Below are 17,502 nucleotides of genomic sequence, written 5' to 3'. Positions count from 1 at the left end.
AAGAAAGAAGGAAAGAAGGAAGGAAGGAAGGAAGGAAGGAAGGAAGGAAGGAAGGAAGGAAGGAAGAAAAGAAAAAAGAAAAGAAAGAGAAAAAGAAAAGAAAAGAAAGAAAAGAAAAGAAAGAAGGGAGGGAGGGAGGGAGGGAAGGAGGAAGTGGGGGGAGGGGAGGAGGGAAGGAGCGGGAGGAAAGCTCAGAGATTGACTAGCCATGAGCCTTGGACAGAAGGTGAACTCAAGGCCAGGCCTCTCTGACTCCAGGCCCTCCCAGCAGATATCACCACTCAAGGATCACATCTTCTAGCACAGAAACCCTCAACTAATGTCTTTTTAGGTGGGGCTTTATTTCACCTCGCCTGAGTCTGGGCCACACTGTCTGCCATTCTAGGTAAAGAGGAGTTCATGAGAGTGGGGACAGAAGCTGGTGAACATGGCTCAAAGCAGTGAGTGTCCTCTTCCCATCTCTGCCAGGCCAGGCCCCAGATGGAGGCCTATGTTTGCAAGGGAGATGAATAAATTCATTTCAGGGGTGCAGAATTAGCAATCTCCTCCAAATAGCAGACTTAAAGCCGTGTTCTCCAATAGCTTTCTCAGCAACTAAAGAAGTATTTTGATCTCCTGCCTGATTCATGATCAGAACTTGGGCAGGTGTCATCTGCAAATCCCCTTGAGCTAGCCGGGTGTGGTGGCTCACACCTGTAATCCCAGCACTTTAGGAGGCCAAGGCAGGTGGATCACTTGAGGCCAGGAATTCATGACCAGCCTGGCCAACATGGTGAAACCCCATCTCGACTAAAAGTACAAAAATTGGACTGGGCACGGTGGCTCATGCCTATAATCTCAGCACTTTGGGAGGCCAAGGTGGGTGGATCACGTCAGGAGTTTGAGACCAGCCTAGCCAACATGGTGAAACCCGGTCTCCACTAAAAATACAAAAATTAGCCAGGCGAGGTGGCAGGTGCCTATAATTCCCGCTACTCGGGAGGCCCTGGGAGGCGGAGGTTGCAGTTAGTCGACACCACACCATTACACTCCAGCCTGGGTGACAGAGTAAGACTCTGTCTCAAAAAACACACATACACACACACACACAAATTGGCCAGGCATGGTGGTGCACACTTCTCGTCCCAGCTACTTGGGAGGCTGAGGTAGGAGTATCACTGGAGTCTGGAAGGCAGAAGCTACAGTGAGCCAAGACCATGCCACTGCACTCCAGCCTGGATGACAGGACGAGACTCCGTCTTAAAAAAAAAATTCTCCTTAAACCTCAGCAGAATTCAAGTGACCCTGAGGAACTCTGACATCCCTCCTTCTGTTAAACGTGTTGGGTTAGCTTAGGACGAGGTCTCTCAACCTCGGCACCATAGCTACTTTGAACTGGATGCCTTTATGCTCTCGGGGGCTTTCCAGTGCATTGCAGGATGTTAGGCAGCATCTCTGGCCTGCTAATGGATGCTGCTGGTTACTGGTTATCCCCACAGTCGTGACAACCACAAATATCTCCAGACGTTGCCAAAAGTCCCTTGGGAGTCCCCAGCTCTAGAGTTAAGACCCGCCGCTCTAGAGTTTTGTCCTTCCAGACTTCTCACCCATCACAGTGCACGGACATGAGCTGAAATATCAAACTGAACCCTTTAGGACCAGATATGGGGAGAGGGCAAACAATGTAAAAGGAATGGGAGCTTTGACACCAAATCAAGACTCATTACTGAGCAGTCGCAGAGACACACATTCCTAGCTACAAACGGTTAAAAGCAACGAGGAGTCATTCATTCCATGAATCAATCAACGAACATTTGTCTATTCACTGATCAGTTATTATGTTATTAGGTGCTGGGCTACACGCTGGAGATCAAAGATTAAGGCCAGCAGCCTTTACCCTCACATAGCTTATCCCCTGGCAGGAAAACAGTTATTACATGACGGATTACAACACAGCCTGTTAAGGGTTGTGATGGAGGAGTACAGGGGGCTCTGAATGAGTTTACTAAAGGTGAACTCAGGGGCTAGAAACGGGTCCTCTGTGTCATCTCAACCTATAAAGCTTGGCCTATCCAGCCTGGGTGCGGTGGCTCATGCCTGTAATCCCAGCACTTTGGGAGGCCAAGGCGGGTGGATCACCTGAGGTAAGGAATTTGAGACTAGCCTGGCCAACATGATAAAACCTCGTCTCTACTAAAAACACAAAAACTAGCTAGACGTGATGGTGGGCGCCCGTAATCCCAGATGCTTGAGACACTGAGGCAGGAGAATTGCTTGAACCTGGAAGGTGGAGTTTACAGTGAGCCCAGATCGTGCTACTGCACTTCAGCCTGGGCAACAGAGTGAGACTCCATCTCAAAAATAAAAAAATAAAAAATAAAAATATTGGCCCATCCAACAAGCTGCCCTTTTCCCACCCCATCCCCATGCCTCCCCTCCAGGCTCAGCAGTACCCTTCAGACGGGAAGCCTGGTTCCAGCAGCAGTCACCTGGGACCAGGTAGGCCCCAAAGTACTGAGAAGGCATCAGGATCCAGTCGACTTTGCTCCCAGTTGTAATTTTTGATTCCATTTTGAGACAGCTAAGGCCATGGAGTAATTGAATTAGGCAAATATTATGGGGAAGAAAATGGGCCTGTAAGTAGCTTAAAGTGATGGAAATGACCTGAAGGTGGCCATGCAAATGGTCTGTATAATATCCTGTAATAACCCTGTCCAGGCAGCCCCGAGGAGGCTGGCTTCCAATAATGAGGTGTCTGATTAGAATAATGCTCAGTGAGAGAATGTGTGAGTGTCCACATAAATCAGGCCTGGAGAGCCTCCCCAATTAGCTGGGAAGGAGACAGGCAAGGTGGGTGCCAACCCTGCACTGGGTGGCTGATGGGCAAACTGCAGAGATAGGGGAGGGAAAAGAATCATTCTCGGAACAATCCCTGACATTTTATAGCACTTTACAGTTTATAAACCCTTTCTTGTGCCATATTTCACCTATGCCTCACACAGTGTTTTAGGTATTAAATGAGATAACTTATGTTGGGAGATAATGTTGAATTTGGGTTGGGATTTCAGCCCAGTACATGACACACAGTAGTTGTTCAATAAATGGAAATTATTGAGCATCATGTGGCAGAGAGATGATTTTCTAATCATATGCTTTTCCTCCTTGCTGGCGCTGGGGCCATGAGGATGCTTGCAAACACCCCCAGAGGGCTTCCTTTCCCTTCCTCTGCTTCCCAAACAGTAGCGGAGAGATTCATGTTGTTCTCAGGAGAAAGCTGCTCAAGAAATGCTCATTTCCTTCCTTACCTGCCCACTTTCACTCCAGCTGACAGGAGCAGACCCCCACCTGCCCAAGACACCTCATTCCACTCAATAATTAGATATGAAGTGGCCTACAATGTGCCCTTCATTCATGTATGTATTCAATAATAATTACCAGATGTCAAGTATAAACCAGGCTCAGGCCCATGAGGAAAGAGGAGAAAACAGAGGTGGTCAACAGCCTAGGGGACGCAGGCCTGGCAGAGGACACCCACTTCGTGGTCACACCACCCCTGTGGGTATCAGAGTCAACAAGCCACAAGGGCAGAGCAGGGGACTGTCTGAGGTCAGGGCCAGGCCACACAGCCTCAGGGGAATAAAAGCTGAAATCGTCTCATCTGGGGGCAGCGGGGCCCTTTACAGGGCTCTGTCCAGTCCCTCTCCTGTCATCCTGTCATCCTGCAGCTCCCCTCTGACCAGTCCATCCTGTTTCACTGATGAAGAAACCGAGGCCTAAAGAAATTAAGTACCTTGCTTAAGATAACATAGCTAAAAAGCAAAAAAATTAGTATCAACCTAGGGTTTCAGGTTTGAAATCTAGTCTTGTATATGTGAACAAATGTATATAGTATCACACTCTGGAGCACACTCACAGTTATGATGTGACCATTCAGACCTGCACGAATGCTTGGTGTCGACATACACAAACCCACACAGATACAGCCTCATGGCCATGTATGCACCCAAGCCACGCTTCAGAATGGCATCATCGGACCCCTTGGGCTTTTTTTTTTTTTATGCCAAAGAGTAGTAATTTGGGAAGGAGCAAGTAAGGAGCCATGACAGAGATGGAAGGACTGTACCCTGAAATTCTGAGCAAGATAGGTGACTCCTGGGGAAGTCTGGACCAAGATGGGAAAACCTGACCCACAGTGACTTATGTGTGATCACCCACAGCCCAGGTAAGTTTAAGGACTCCCTATAAGTAACTCTTATATACAAATGAACTTCCTGTTTGAATGAACGAATGAATGAATAAGTATTTGCTCCTGTCTTACTTAGCTCAGGCTATCATAACAGAATACTGTACATAGGATGGCTTCAACACCATACATCTATTTACTCACAGCTCCAGAGGCAATAAATCCACGATCAAGGCTCTGATTGATTCAGTTTCCATTGAGGCCTCCCTTTCTGACTTGTGGACAGCCGCCTTCTTGCTGTGTCCTCTCATGATCTTCCTTCAGTGTGTGTGCACAGAGAGAGATCTCTGGTGTCTCATCTTACAAGGACACTGATCCTATCAGATTAGGGTCCCACCCTTATAACCTCATTTAACCTTAATCAACTCCTTAAAAGCCCTATCTCCAAACAGAGTCACACTGGGGATGAAGGTTGCAGCATATGAATTTGGAGTGAGGGTCACTGTTCAGTCAATAACCCCTCCCTACTGTGAGCTGAAGGCAAGCTCTGGGGCATAGGAATGTAGGAAAACAGAGGAAGACACATGTCACACTCACCAAATGAACAGCCCCTATAGGATCTTGGATGCTGCACAACTCGGATGCAGGTTCCTTCTGCACCTGGAGGAGAAAGGCTGTCAGAATCCAGGAAGGCTACAATGTAGACTTTTCCCTGAATGCTCAGAGCCTTTGCTACTGGCCCCTTTCCAGCATCAAAAGATAGGGCTAGGGAAACAAGTCCGGGAACATCAGGAAATTAACCCCTGAGCCCCTGGGTGACCAGCCGCAGCCTCAGCCAAGAGCTGAGCCTGAGAGGAGACAAGAATAACCATAATTGGGGAGTAATTTAAACAGAGGCAGAGCGTTGAATTCCAGCTTGCAGAGCTGAAAGAAACCCTAGAGCTGAGTCCATCTGAATCTGTTTCATCCTGTTTGAGATGGAGCCCAGGAAACTGCATGTTGCATCTGCCCCACTCCCAGGTGGAACTGGCATGCTTCAAAACTTGAGAACCATGTCCTAGAGGAGTCTGGTCTGCTGCAACAACTCAGAAACTGCCAAGTGACACAGGGACAGGAAGAGGAAGAAGAGGCAGAGGCGGCATCTCACCATGACATGGGCAAAGATAGGCATTCCCCACTAGTAACCAGCACAGAGCTATGAATAGTCTCACCTGGAACAGTGGAGGTAAAGGTCCCCCTCCCCCTACTCAACAAGGTCAGCCGCATTCACCCTAGTGATCAAGTACCACATTGCCCTTATATCAGAAATACAGGCACGTTCTTTCGCAGAGGTCCCAGGATTCAGTTCAGACAATAGTGGTAACCAGCCAAGCATAGAAATTCTACCTCTTAATCAGAAACTTTAAGTACATAGAAGTGTCCCAAATATTTGCACATTAGCTCTCCCAGCCCTCCAGAAGTCGCCCCCAACAGTAACCAAGCTGTATCGGAGCTGCAAGGCCACCTGATCGCCACAGAAGGAAGTGTCTAACTTGACCTTCCTCCAGACCCAGGGACACTACATGGCTTACCTCCCTTTTCTGCTTTTATCTTTTATTACTTCCTTCAGATAATCTATTTCACGTAATCACTCTCACACTTCTTTATTTATTTATTTATTTATTAATTTTTTTTTTGAGATGGAGTCTTTCTCTATTGCCCAGGCTGGAGTGGCACAATCTTGGCTCACTGCAACCTCTGCCTCTGGGTCTTGAGCAATTCTCCTGCCTCAGCCTTCCAAGTAGCTGGGATTACACCACCACACTACTTGGGAGGCTGAGGCACACGCCACCATGGCCAGCCAATTTTTTGTATTTTTAGTAGAGATGGGGTTTCACCATGTTGGCCAGGCTGGTCTCAAACTCCTGACCTCATGATTCACCCACCTCAGCCTCCCAAAGTGCTGGGATTACAGGCATGAGCCACCACGCCTGGCCCACTCTCACACTTTTTTAAGAGATAGGGTCTTGCTCTGTCACCCAGGCTGGATTACAGCAGTGTAATCATAGCTCACTATAACACTGAATTCTTGGGCAAGCGATCCTCCTGCCTCAGCCTCTCGAGTAGCTGGGACTACAGGTACGCACTCCCACACCTGGCTAATTTTTAATTTTTTTATAAAGACAGGGTCTCACTATGTTGCCCAGGCTGGTCTCAGACTCCTGGGCTTAAGGGACACTCCCACCTCAGCCTCTCAAAGCACTGAGATTGCAAGTGTGAGCCATCATGCCTAGCCTCACACACAAACTCTTTTTAATCTCTTCCTCTTATTAGATGATATCACCTGGGGCTTTCAAACTCAAATGCCTAGAGGGACCAAAAAGGAGATATTTTCTTCTTCTTTTTCTTTGAGACAGAGTCAAAAGACAGTCTCACTTTGTCACCCACCCAGGCTGGAGTGCATTGGTGAACTCTGCTCACTGCAACCTCCATCTCCTGGGTTCAAGTGATTCTGATACCTCAGCCTCCCAAGTAGCTGGGATTACAGACACTCACCACAATTCCTGGCAAATTTTTGTATTTTTAATAGAGATAGGGTTTCACTATGTTGGCCAGGCTGGTCTCAAACTCCTGACCTCAAGAGATCTTCCTGCCTTGGCCTCCCAAAGTGCTGGGATTACAAGCATAAGGCATCCCACTGAGCCAGGCCTGGATATATTTTAATGAAATTTTTATATCCTGGCAGGTAATTTGTTTTTTTTTACTTGAAAATACTATGTAAGTCCGCATGGGTAGACCCAACAAAACACACAGGAGGCTCACCTGTTGGTGATGTCTAGGAGAATTCCTGCCTCTCGCCTTTCAGTTTCCGTTCTTCTCTCTCCCTCTCCACTTTCTATTGATAAGTTCAAATCCTTATGATGCCTTTAGACACGAGAGATGTAGGCCAACACTATCTCAAAGAAAAAATACAATGGTTTAGCAGGAATCCTTGAATTTTTAAGCAAAGTCAGACATGTCAAGAACCTGCGCCACCAGCCTCAGTCCAAATCCCTTAAGAGGGCCCAGAAGAGACGCTGCAGATTCTCCCCCACACGCTTCCTAGACCTCCTCCTCTTCTAAATTAACCTGCTTCCCTCAAGCACCAGGATTTCGGATAAATAAAAAATGAGTTCTCCTTCAATGGAATTGTTTTTCTGTTTGGTTTAATTACTAGTGTTGTCACAGTATTGTTTCCCACCGTTTCCAAAGCAAATGTGCGGTGTTTCTGCTTCATTGTGCATTAAGTAGGGTGTTAAAAGCCAGCCCTGGAAAGCTAACCATCACTTAAAAGACTACTCCTATGGGGACATAGGTGCCAAATTCCAAAGATCCAACTTTAACAGATCACCGCTGGGAAGCACAATCTCTGATAGGCTGAAGCCTGCCTGCGAAAATACTCTGTTTTGAGAGGTACATTTTGCCTTTCACACCACTCTTACTAGAATCACACACTAGGAGGGTGAGAAGCTTGCTTAGAAATCTCTTAGTTCACCCCCTCATTTTAATGATGAGGGAGATGTTTATATGTGAGAAAATAGGAAGATAAAGAGACATGCCCCAATTCTCCCAGCCAGACAGTGACCCAGGTCCCCAGACACTCAGCACAGAGACTCCTGCCTGTTCAGATGATGGGAAACACCATGGCCATAAGGCAGCCAAGGAAGAAAAGAAATTAAACATGGCATCCAACATTTGTTGAATACTTGGTACGAGCCAGACACTATGCTGGACACTTAAGCTCATTTAATCTTCTAAAAACTCTACCAGGTGGTATAGTTCTTATGTCTACTACACAGATGAAGCTTCAGAGGTTAAGCTGTCCACCCGATTGCACAGTGAGTATAACAGCCAGAGCTGGGAGTGAAATTCAGGCCAGCATACTCTTTTTTTAATTCTTCTTCTTTTTGAGACAGGGTCTGACTCTGTTGCCCAGGCTAGAGTGCAGTGGTACAATCCTGGCTCATTACAACCTCCACCTCCCAGACTCAACTGATTCTCACGCCTCAGCCTCCCAAGAAGCTGGGACAACAGGCATGCACTACCACACCCAGCTAATTTTTTGTATTTTTAGTAGAGACGGAGTTTCACCATGTTGTCCAGGCTGTTCTCGAACTTTTGGCCTCAAGTTGATCCACCCGACTTGCCCTCCCAAAGTGCTGGGATTACAGAAGTGAGCCACCATGCCCAGCCCAGCCCACCATGGTCTCAATCAAGGCACTGCTTCAGTGTTACTTAATTTGCTCCCCACCCCACCATACCCTCAAAGGAAGACTTTTGCCATCCAGTTGTCCAGTGGAGATAGTGTATCTCTCTTTCTCTGTTGAAGGAGAGGTGGCCTCCAGTAGGATTTGTCTGTTGAGAAGTACTGATAGGACCTTTCATTTTCAGCTGCTAGGCAGTTTAGATGCCCAGAAAATCCTCCCAATAAAGATTCATTTATTTTGAAATTCAAAATAAATGAATTTCATAAACGCATAGCTGAGCCGATAGAAAAGTAAGAAAAATCTTCAAAGGCCAAAAATCATTGCAAAGCCCAATCCCAAGAGGCAAGTGCCCACTGAGGCCTGTGGTTGGGTGAGAGGTGACTAGATGATCTCTGTCGACCTGGAGCTTGGCTTTGAATATGGATCTACATGAAGGGAAGGGAATCAGAAAACGAAACCTGGAGAGAAAGATGAGAGACTAAAGAAAGAATTTTTTATCTCACAATCAAAATAAGAGGACACAGCAGGCAGAAAATGAGAAGTGCCTATAGGGAAAAACCAAAGGGAAGAAGCTGCTGAAGTCAGTCCTAGGAAATGAGAGTACAAGCAGTAAGTAACAATCACAGGGCACTGACTATGAGCTTGACCTGTGCTAAAGGTTTTACATAAACATAGCTCTGTAACTTTTAACTGCACATGAAACCAATCAATCACTGACTGGCTTAGGAATAAGCCTAAAATATCAGAATTGGAAAGGGCATTATCTACCACTTAATACATGTTTTCCAAACTGCAAGTCTTATAACTTTTGGTTCAATAGATAGATTAGCATATAAATAATACACACACAAATATATATGCATAAATCTCTGTGTGTATGTACATACACAAATGCATATGTGTATATATGCATAAAAACACATATAAATATGAATGTATATACTAGGTCTCAATGTAAAACACATATCTCACTACAGATCAAAGTAAAAAATCAAATGCCGGCCAGGCGTTGGTGGCTCACGCCTATAATTCCAGCACTCTGGGATGCTGAGTCAAGTGCATCATTTGAGGTCAGGAGTTCAAGACCAGTCTGGTCAACATGATGAAAGTTTATCTCTACTAAAAATACAAAAATTAGCTGAGTGTAGTGGCACATGCTTGTAATCCCAGTTACTGGGGAGGCAGAGGCAGGAGAATCCCTTGAACCTGGGAGGCAAGGGTTGCAGTGAGCCGAAATTATGCCACTGAATTCCTGGGCTGTGACAGAGAGAGACCCTGTCTCAAAAAAATAAATAAATATTTTAATTAATTAATTAAAATTTAAAAATCAAATGCCTAAAAAACATTGATAAAAACCCCAACCCATCAATATCTTTTGTGGGAAACTGAGGCCCAGAGAGAGTGAAAGCAAAGTTGCTCACCTGGTTAGAGCAGAGTCCAGACAAGTGCCATTTCTCTCATAGCGGTGAGGTGGCACTGTGAGTCTTCACCATGCACAGCTCTGGGCCGGGATGCTCCCTCCATGCCTCTTGTCAGGGAGAAGGGAAACCATAGAGTGAGCCGGGATCTGTACAAAACTGAGCATTAGACGGTTTGCTTTCAGTGCCTCTAACCTCCCAGTAGGGCTTCCTCCTTGCCCACCCCTTCTGCAGAAGCACCCACTGCCCTCTGCTGTTTCTACTCTCCTACTACCAAGACCTGCTATCAGGAAAGGATTTAGTAGCCTTCTGTGCACAAGGCTGGAAATTACTACCATGCTATCTTTTCCATGATTATTTGGTCTTGTTGTGAAGATGAAAGTTTCAGCCAAAGACAAGAATTTCTCATTATAGAGTTTTTCCTAGCTTCAGAAGACCAGCAGAGAAGGCATTTAGGGCAGCAGTGGGAGAGGGGAAGAACACATTTGGCCTCTTTGGTACCTGGTGAGCCCCATGTCTAGTGGTGAGTGATCAGGCACCACCAGGAGACATGAGTGATCCTAGAGGGTGATGAAGGGGTTGGCTTTAGTCTCCTCCCATAATCTCCTTTCCTTTGGTAAGGAATCCTCTCGTCCTCTTACTTGCAAGGTTAATAAAGCTAATAACAGATAAGATTGCGAATTTGAGGCCAGGCGTGGTGGCTCATGCCTATAATCCCAGCACTTTGGGAGGCCGAGTCGGGAGGATCACTTGAGGCCAGGAGTTCGAGACCAGCCTGGCCAACATGGTGAAACTCTGTCTCTACAAAAAATTAAAAAATTAGCTCAGCCTGATGACAGGTGCCTGTAGCCTCAGCTAATCAGGAGGCTGAGGAACCCAGGAGGAGGAGGCTGCAGTGAGCCAAGATTGTGCCATTGCACTCCAGTGTGGATGACAGAGCTGGACTCCATCAAAAGGGAGATGGGGAGGGGGGGGGGGGGGAGGGGGTGGGGGGGGGGGGGAGGGGGGGGGCGGCCGGAGTAAGGGGGGGGGGGGAAGGGAAGGGAGGAAGCTGAAGCTCAGAGATTGACTAGCCATGAGCTTGGACAGAAGGTGAACTCAAGGCCAGGCTCTTCTGATTCCAGGCCCTCACAGCAGAGCTAAACTCCATCTCAAAAAAGATTTTTAAAAAAAGATTGTGAATCTGCTTTTTTAAACACTTAGCAAAATTTCTAATTCTAGATAGAGTCTGTGCCTTCAAAGCCATCACCTTGGGGAACACATCACTTATTTCAATAATCCTTGCACTCATTTCAGGGTCTCTGTTTTAGGAATGTTAATAATTACCAATTATGAAATGCCTGCTACAGATCAAAAACTATGCCAAGCACTTTACACACTGTACCTTATGAAATCCTATAAAACAATTGTCCCCTTTTCAACAAGACAAAGCTAGTTTTATTCCATCTGTATCCACTCTCATCAGTGGCCACAAAAACTCTAATCCCTAATTGTACTCATCACACTTGACTCTAAATGGCTTTAGACTGTTTCCAGAAATCAGTCTATCCTTGAAATGCAAAAAGTGACCTCCACAAAGAACAGCCAAGAGAGCATGTCACACACGCAATTGGATTTCCCATAAAGGAATTCCAGGAATACTTTGTTCCATGGCAACATCTTTCCAGTAAGTTCATGGCCTCCCAAGATGACTGCTTTGACGTGTGAATGCACATCTGGGTGCATGTGTGTTGAATCAACCAAAGTGCTTGAGAGATATAGACTATACCCTTAGATCTGCCTAACTGTCTGACCCTGGTACTTTGAGAAGAGACAGGACAGGAAGGAAGTGTCACAGGTTTCTTTGCTGATGGGTGAGGGGCATGGCCCCCTGGTGCACCTGTCTGTCTGGTTCTGTACCTTCCTTCTTATCCCATCAGCTGTGTTTTTGGTGACCGCACACAGCTAATGACAGAGGACACCTTTCTCACAGCTATAGGGTTTAGTTCATATGGAAGGCCCTACCATACCCTGCCCCTACTGATGTAAGACCTACTCTGTGGGGGACCTACAGGGCCACTTCAGGGTTGATTATTCTTCTCCCCCTTCCTTTACTCTTTTCCTTGATATGGAGGACTTATATTTCTACAACCTTATGCTACTGTTTTGTGAGTTCGTTGTCAAGCTCCCTTCCAAGTAGACTCCTCCATCCCTCATCGAGAGAAATTCTGGAATTGCTACTGGTCAAGGGAGCACTTACGGCAGCTCAACAATCACCATGTTTCCTGAAGCAACTTTCACTCCTTCTCTTCTCTCTTCAAACTTCCAACACCTTCTCCCTACCTCTCAGTCTCAGCCCATGATTCTTAAAAAGAGAAGCAATGAACTCCCCAGGCTCCCACCACTGCTACCTTCATCCTACCCACCTCTGAGCCCACCTTCTCTGCCTTTCCTCCTTTTGCCAATCAGCCACATTTAATGAACAGGGCAAGGCATGTCTCATCCTCCAAACTCTTTCTTTCTGAAGCCTCCAGGACAACATTCTTCTTTCAAGTCACCCCTACTCCCTTTCCACTGTCTTTGTGGATTTGTTCTCACAGCCCTGATGGTTGGAGTGCTCCAGGGATCAATCCTTTGACTTCCTTTTTTTTTTTGAGACAGAGTTTCACTCTTGTTGCCCAGGCTGGAGTGCAATTGGTCTCCGCCTCCCAGGTGCAAGCGATTCTCCCACCTCAGCCTCCAGAGTAGCTGGGATTACAGATGTGCGCCACCACACCTGGCTAATGTTGTATTTTTAGTAGAGATGGGGTTTCTCCCATGTTGGTCAGCGTGGTGTCGAACTCCCAACCTCAGGTGATTCGACCACCTCAGCCTCCCAAAGTGCCACCACATCTGGCCTTTTGACTTCTTCTCTTTTCTATAAACACTCCCTTTCAAGGTGAGCTCATTCTATGTAAACACTCACGACAAACTCATACGTGTGTATTTTTGCCCAGATCCTCTCCTGAGTTCCAGACACATCCATGCTGCTGCCTAGCAACCATGTTCACTTTGGAGTCACATCTTAACTTTCACGCACTCCACTCAGAACCTGTCTTCCCTCCAGGCTCTGCCCCTAAAGCCTTCTCCATCTCAGTCAATGGCCACTCCATTCTTCTAGCTCAGGCCAAAAACCTGGGAGTCACCCTGAAACCTCCCTGGCAGCACAAGCAGTCAGTAAACCCCACTGGATCTACCTTTCGAGTAGATTCGGAATCGGATCATTCGCCACCACTCACCAACTTCACACCACTTCAACCGCCATCACCTTGTCTCGATATTGTGAGAGCTGCTCTCTGTGTCTACTTTTGCCTCTCAAAGTCTATTACTCTCAGCACAGCAGCAGGGTAATCTGTTTAAAACTAAGTCAGATTACTAAACTCAACAACAAAATAGCAAACAACCCAATTCAAAAATGGGCAAAGGATTTGAATATACATCTCCCCCACACAAGTTATGCAAACAGCCAATGAGCACATGAAAAGATGTTAATATCACTAATCATTAGGGAAATGCCAACCAAAACTACAATGATATACCACCTCACATCCATTAAGATCACACCATCAAATATATATATGGCCAGGTGCAGTGGCTTACACCTGTAATCCCAGTACTCTGGGAGGCCAAAGCGGGTAGATCACTTGAACCTAGGAATTCAAGGCCAGCCTGGGCAACATGGCAAAACCTTGTCTCTACAGAAAATACAAAAAATTAGCTAGGTGTGGTGGTGCACACCTATAGTCCCAGCTACTTGGGACACTGACATGGGAGGATCACCTGAGCCAAGTAGTTGAGGCGCAGTAAGCCGTGATCACACCACTGCACTCCAGCCTGGTCATCGGAGTGAGACCCTGTCAAAAAAAAAAAAAAAAAAAAAAAAAAACCCACAGAAAATAGCAAGTGTTGGTGAGTATGTGAAAAAGTTGGAACAGTTGTTTAAGCACATTGGTGAGAATGTAAAATGGTCCAGCCACTGTGAAAACAGTATAGAAGGCTAGCCACAGTGCCTCACGCCTGTAAACCCAGGACTTTGGGAGGCCGAGGAGGGCAGATCATAAGGTCAAGAGTTTGAGACCTGCCTGGCCAACATCGTGAAAACCCATCTCCACTAAAAAATACAAAAACTAGCCTGGCGTGCTGGCCGGCTCCTGTAATCCCAGCTACTAGGGAATCTGGGCAGGAGAATTGTTTGAATCCAGAAGGTGGAGACTGTAGTGAGCCACGATCGCTCCACTGCACTCCAGTCTGGGTGACAGACCAAGACTCTGTCTCAAAAAAAGAAAAAAAAAGAAAAGAAAAGAAAGAAAAACAGTATAGCAGTTCCTCAAAAATTAACAATAGAATTATCACTTTTCTGAGGACCCGGCAAGAGGGCAGAGGTAGAGCAGAAGAAGAAGTGGACCTTCCGCAAGTTCACCTACCGCGGGGTGGACCTGGACCAGCGGCTGGGCACGTCCTACGAGCAGCTGACGCCGCTGGACAGTGCGCGCCAGCGACGGCGGCTGAACCCGGGCCTGCGACGGAAGAAACACTCGTTGCTGACGCGCCTGCGCAAGGCCAAGAAGGCGGTGCCGCCCGTGGAGACGCCGGAAGTTGGAAGACGCACCTGAGGACCGTGATCATCCTGCTCGAGCCGGTGGGCAGCATGGTGGGCGTCTACAACAGCAAGACCTTCAACCAGGTGGAGATCAAGCCAGAGATGATCCGCCACTACCTGGGTGAATTCTCCATCACCTGCAAGCCCGGGAAGCACGGCCGGCCCGTGGAATCGGGGCCACCCACGACTCCCGCTTCATCCCCCTCAAGTAGTGCTTCTGCTAATAAAGGAACACAGATCTCCAAAAAATAAAAATAAATAAATAGAATTATCGTGTGAGTCAGCAATTCCACTTCTGGATATACACCTAAAAGAACTGAAAGACCTCAAAGAGATATTTGTACACCCACGTCCATAACAGGATTCACAATAGCCCAAAGTGGACACAACCCAAGTGTTCAACAACGGATGAAGGGATAACCAAAACGTGCTGCATGCTTACAGTGAAATATTTTTCAGCCTTAAAAAGAAAAGAAATTCTACTTTGGGAAACTGAGGCAGGTGGATCACTTGAGGTTAGGAATTTGAGACCAGCCTGGCCAATGTGGTAAAACCCAGTCTCTACTAAATATACAAAAATTAGCTAGGCATGGTGGTGCAGGCCTGTAGTCCCAGCTACTCCAGAGGCTGAGGCAGGAGAATTGCTTGAACCCAGGAGGTGAAGTTTGCAGTAAGCCGAGATTGCGCCACTGCACTCCAGCCTGGGCAACAAAGCAAGATTCTGTCTCAAAAAAAAAAAGGAAATTCTGGGCTATGTGCTGTGGCTCACATCTTCCAGCACTTTGGGAGGCCCAGCAGTTTAAGACCAGATTGGACAACCAGTCGCTGGGGGAAAGGGGAAGGGGAGTTGTTGCTTAATGGGTGCAGAGATTCAGGGTGATACAATGGAAAGAGTTATGGAGATGGAGGGTGGTGACTGCTGAGCCTTATGAATGTATTTAATACCACCAAGGGGATGGGAGAGACCAGGAGAGGGAGATGGAGTGAAGCAAAGAGGAGAGTGACAAGATGGCAGAAGTGGAGGGGAAGGAAGGAGTAGCAAGGAGAATGAGAAGAGGTGGAGAGACCGTGGTGGGGTGAACGGCAGCTGAACTAGTGCCTGGCTTCATCCTTGAATGTGGGGCAGTGAGCAGGAAGGGCCTGGAGACGGGAGAAGAGTGAGTCAAGTCTCTGCTCGTAGGGAAAAGCACAGAGGGCTTGCAGAGGAGGCGCCAACAGTTCCGGTGAAGGGAAGCTGGAGGTCCCAGGGCTTGGGTTAGAGATAGATAGGGTTTAAGAAGTCATCGCTGGGCCAGGTGTGGGGGCTCAGCCTGTAATCCCAGCAGTTTGGGAGGCCGAGGCAGGTGGATCACTTGAGGTCAGGAGTTCAAGACCAGCCTGGCCAACATGGTGAAACCCCGTCTCCATTAAAAATACAAAAATTAGCTGGGCATGGTGGCACGTGCCTGTAATCCCAGCTACTTGGGACACTGAGGCAGGAGAATTGCTTGAACCCGGAGGGGGGAGGTTGCAGTGAGCTGAGATCTTGTCACTGTATTCCAGCCTGGGCGACAGAGCAAGACTCCATCTCAAAAAAAAAAAAAAAGTCAGGATAGTACATTTTATGTTGTATGTATTTTATTACACTAAAATAATGGAAAAAATAAGTCAAATTCCCGGCTTCTCAAACTCCTGCCTAGGCATTTAATGTGGAATAGATCATTCTTACCCAGGTGGGGCTGCCAGGCCCCCCACCTCTCCTTTCCTTCCTGCCTCTTTCCTCCTGCCCACTCTGCCCCAGCCCCCCGGCCTCCTCCCCTGTTGCAAGGGAAGCTTGAGGTGCTCCTGCCTGTCCACTTGCTGCTTACTCTGCAGGGAATGTTCTCTCTCCCCTTAGCTTGCTTTATTTTTCTTATCACTCTCACCACCTGGCATATCATCTGCCTGCTTCCCCTCCCTGCGCCCTGGCACAGCTCCAGGAGAACAGGGACTTCAGCTGTTTCTGTTCATGAATGTGCTCAACAAGAGTCTGCCGTCCCTCCGACACAGTTCTCCCAGAGCCACAGCTGCCCTTCTGTCTCAGGAATATAGAATCTCCTCCTCCTCCTCCTCCCCATTCCCCACACCTAGCCCACCCTTTCCCTTTGTTCTACCCAGTGCTGCCAGTGACAAGCCCATGAGACCACACACCCAAGAGAGCAGACAACCAGGGGCACGGGGGACTTTGTCCCCAAGAGGGTCTCTGTAAATATTGGCAGCTTGTAAAGAATCTATGTGGTGTTGGTTTTATGGTCAATGGGGCTGTTCGCTCCTCCTTAAGGGCACCCACCCCTACTTCAGGACACGTACTTCCCAGAACCAAGTTACCAAAGACCCATGTAGGTCCCAAGGACGCCGCCTGCCTCTAAGAGATTTGGGGAACTCACAGCCTTCTCATAACCCCTTAATATAGTATTGCTCCAAGAATTCAGGTCTTACTGGTGGCCTTTGGACAGGCATGCAGTGGCATTGTCCACATCATTAAAAAGTTCTCCCCCCCCCTTTTTTTTTTTTGAGATGAAGTTTTGCTTTTGTTGCCCCAGGCTGGAGTGCAATGGCATGATCTCAAGGCTTACTGAAACCTCTGCCTCCCAGGTTCAAGTGATTCTCTTGCCTCAGCTTCTGGAGTAGCTGGGATTACAGGCAGGTGCCACCACGCCTGGCTAATTTCGTATTTTTAGTAGAGACAGGGTTTCCCCATGTTGGTCAGGCTGGTCTCAAACTCCTGACCTCAGGTGATCTGCCTGCCTCAGCCTCCCAAAGTGCTGGGATTACAGGCGTGAGCCACTGTGCTTGGCCTAAGCTCTCTCTTTTCAATGCATTTTCAAAGACCCTTCATGGGTTGAATTGTGTTCTCCCCCAAAAGAGCACCGTGTGCTTCCCAGGCCTGACCCACGGGCAGTCTCCCAGGAGGACCCTACACTTGGCAATCCACTGACTGCCAGCGGCCCAGTCTGATTCCAGTGCTGTCCTTTCTCACTGACTCTCAGCCTGGACTGGGTCCCGGTGCTGTCCTTTTTCACCGACTCTCCCGGACTGGGTCCCGGTGCTGTCCCTTCT

General features: G+C 47.5%; 1 pseudogene; it reads left to right on the top strand.

Annotated features, from left to right (window-relative positions):
- The first annotated feature begins 3,445 nt into the window (after window positions 1–3,445).
- Window positions 3,446–14,673, top strand: LOC116558205 (annotated as a pseudogene).
- The last annotated feature ends 2,829 nt before the right edge of the window (window positions 14,674–17,502 follow it).

This window comes from Sapajus apella, unplaced genomic scaffold (assembly GCF_009761245.1).
Source record: "Sapajus apella isolate SASKATOON/1434 unplaced genomic scaffold, GSC_monkey_1.0 scaffold21, whole genome shotgun sequence".
NCBI lineage: Eukaryota > Metazoa > Chordata > Mammalia > Primates > Cebidae > Sapajus > Sapajus apella.
Note: the sequence above shows the minus strand (reverse complement) of the source record. Positions and strands in the feature narration are given on the sequence as shown.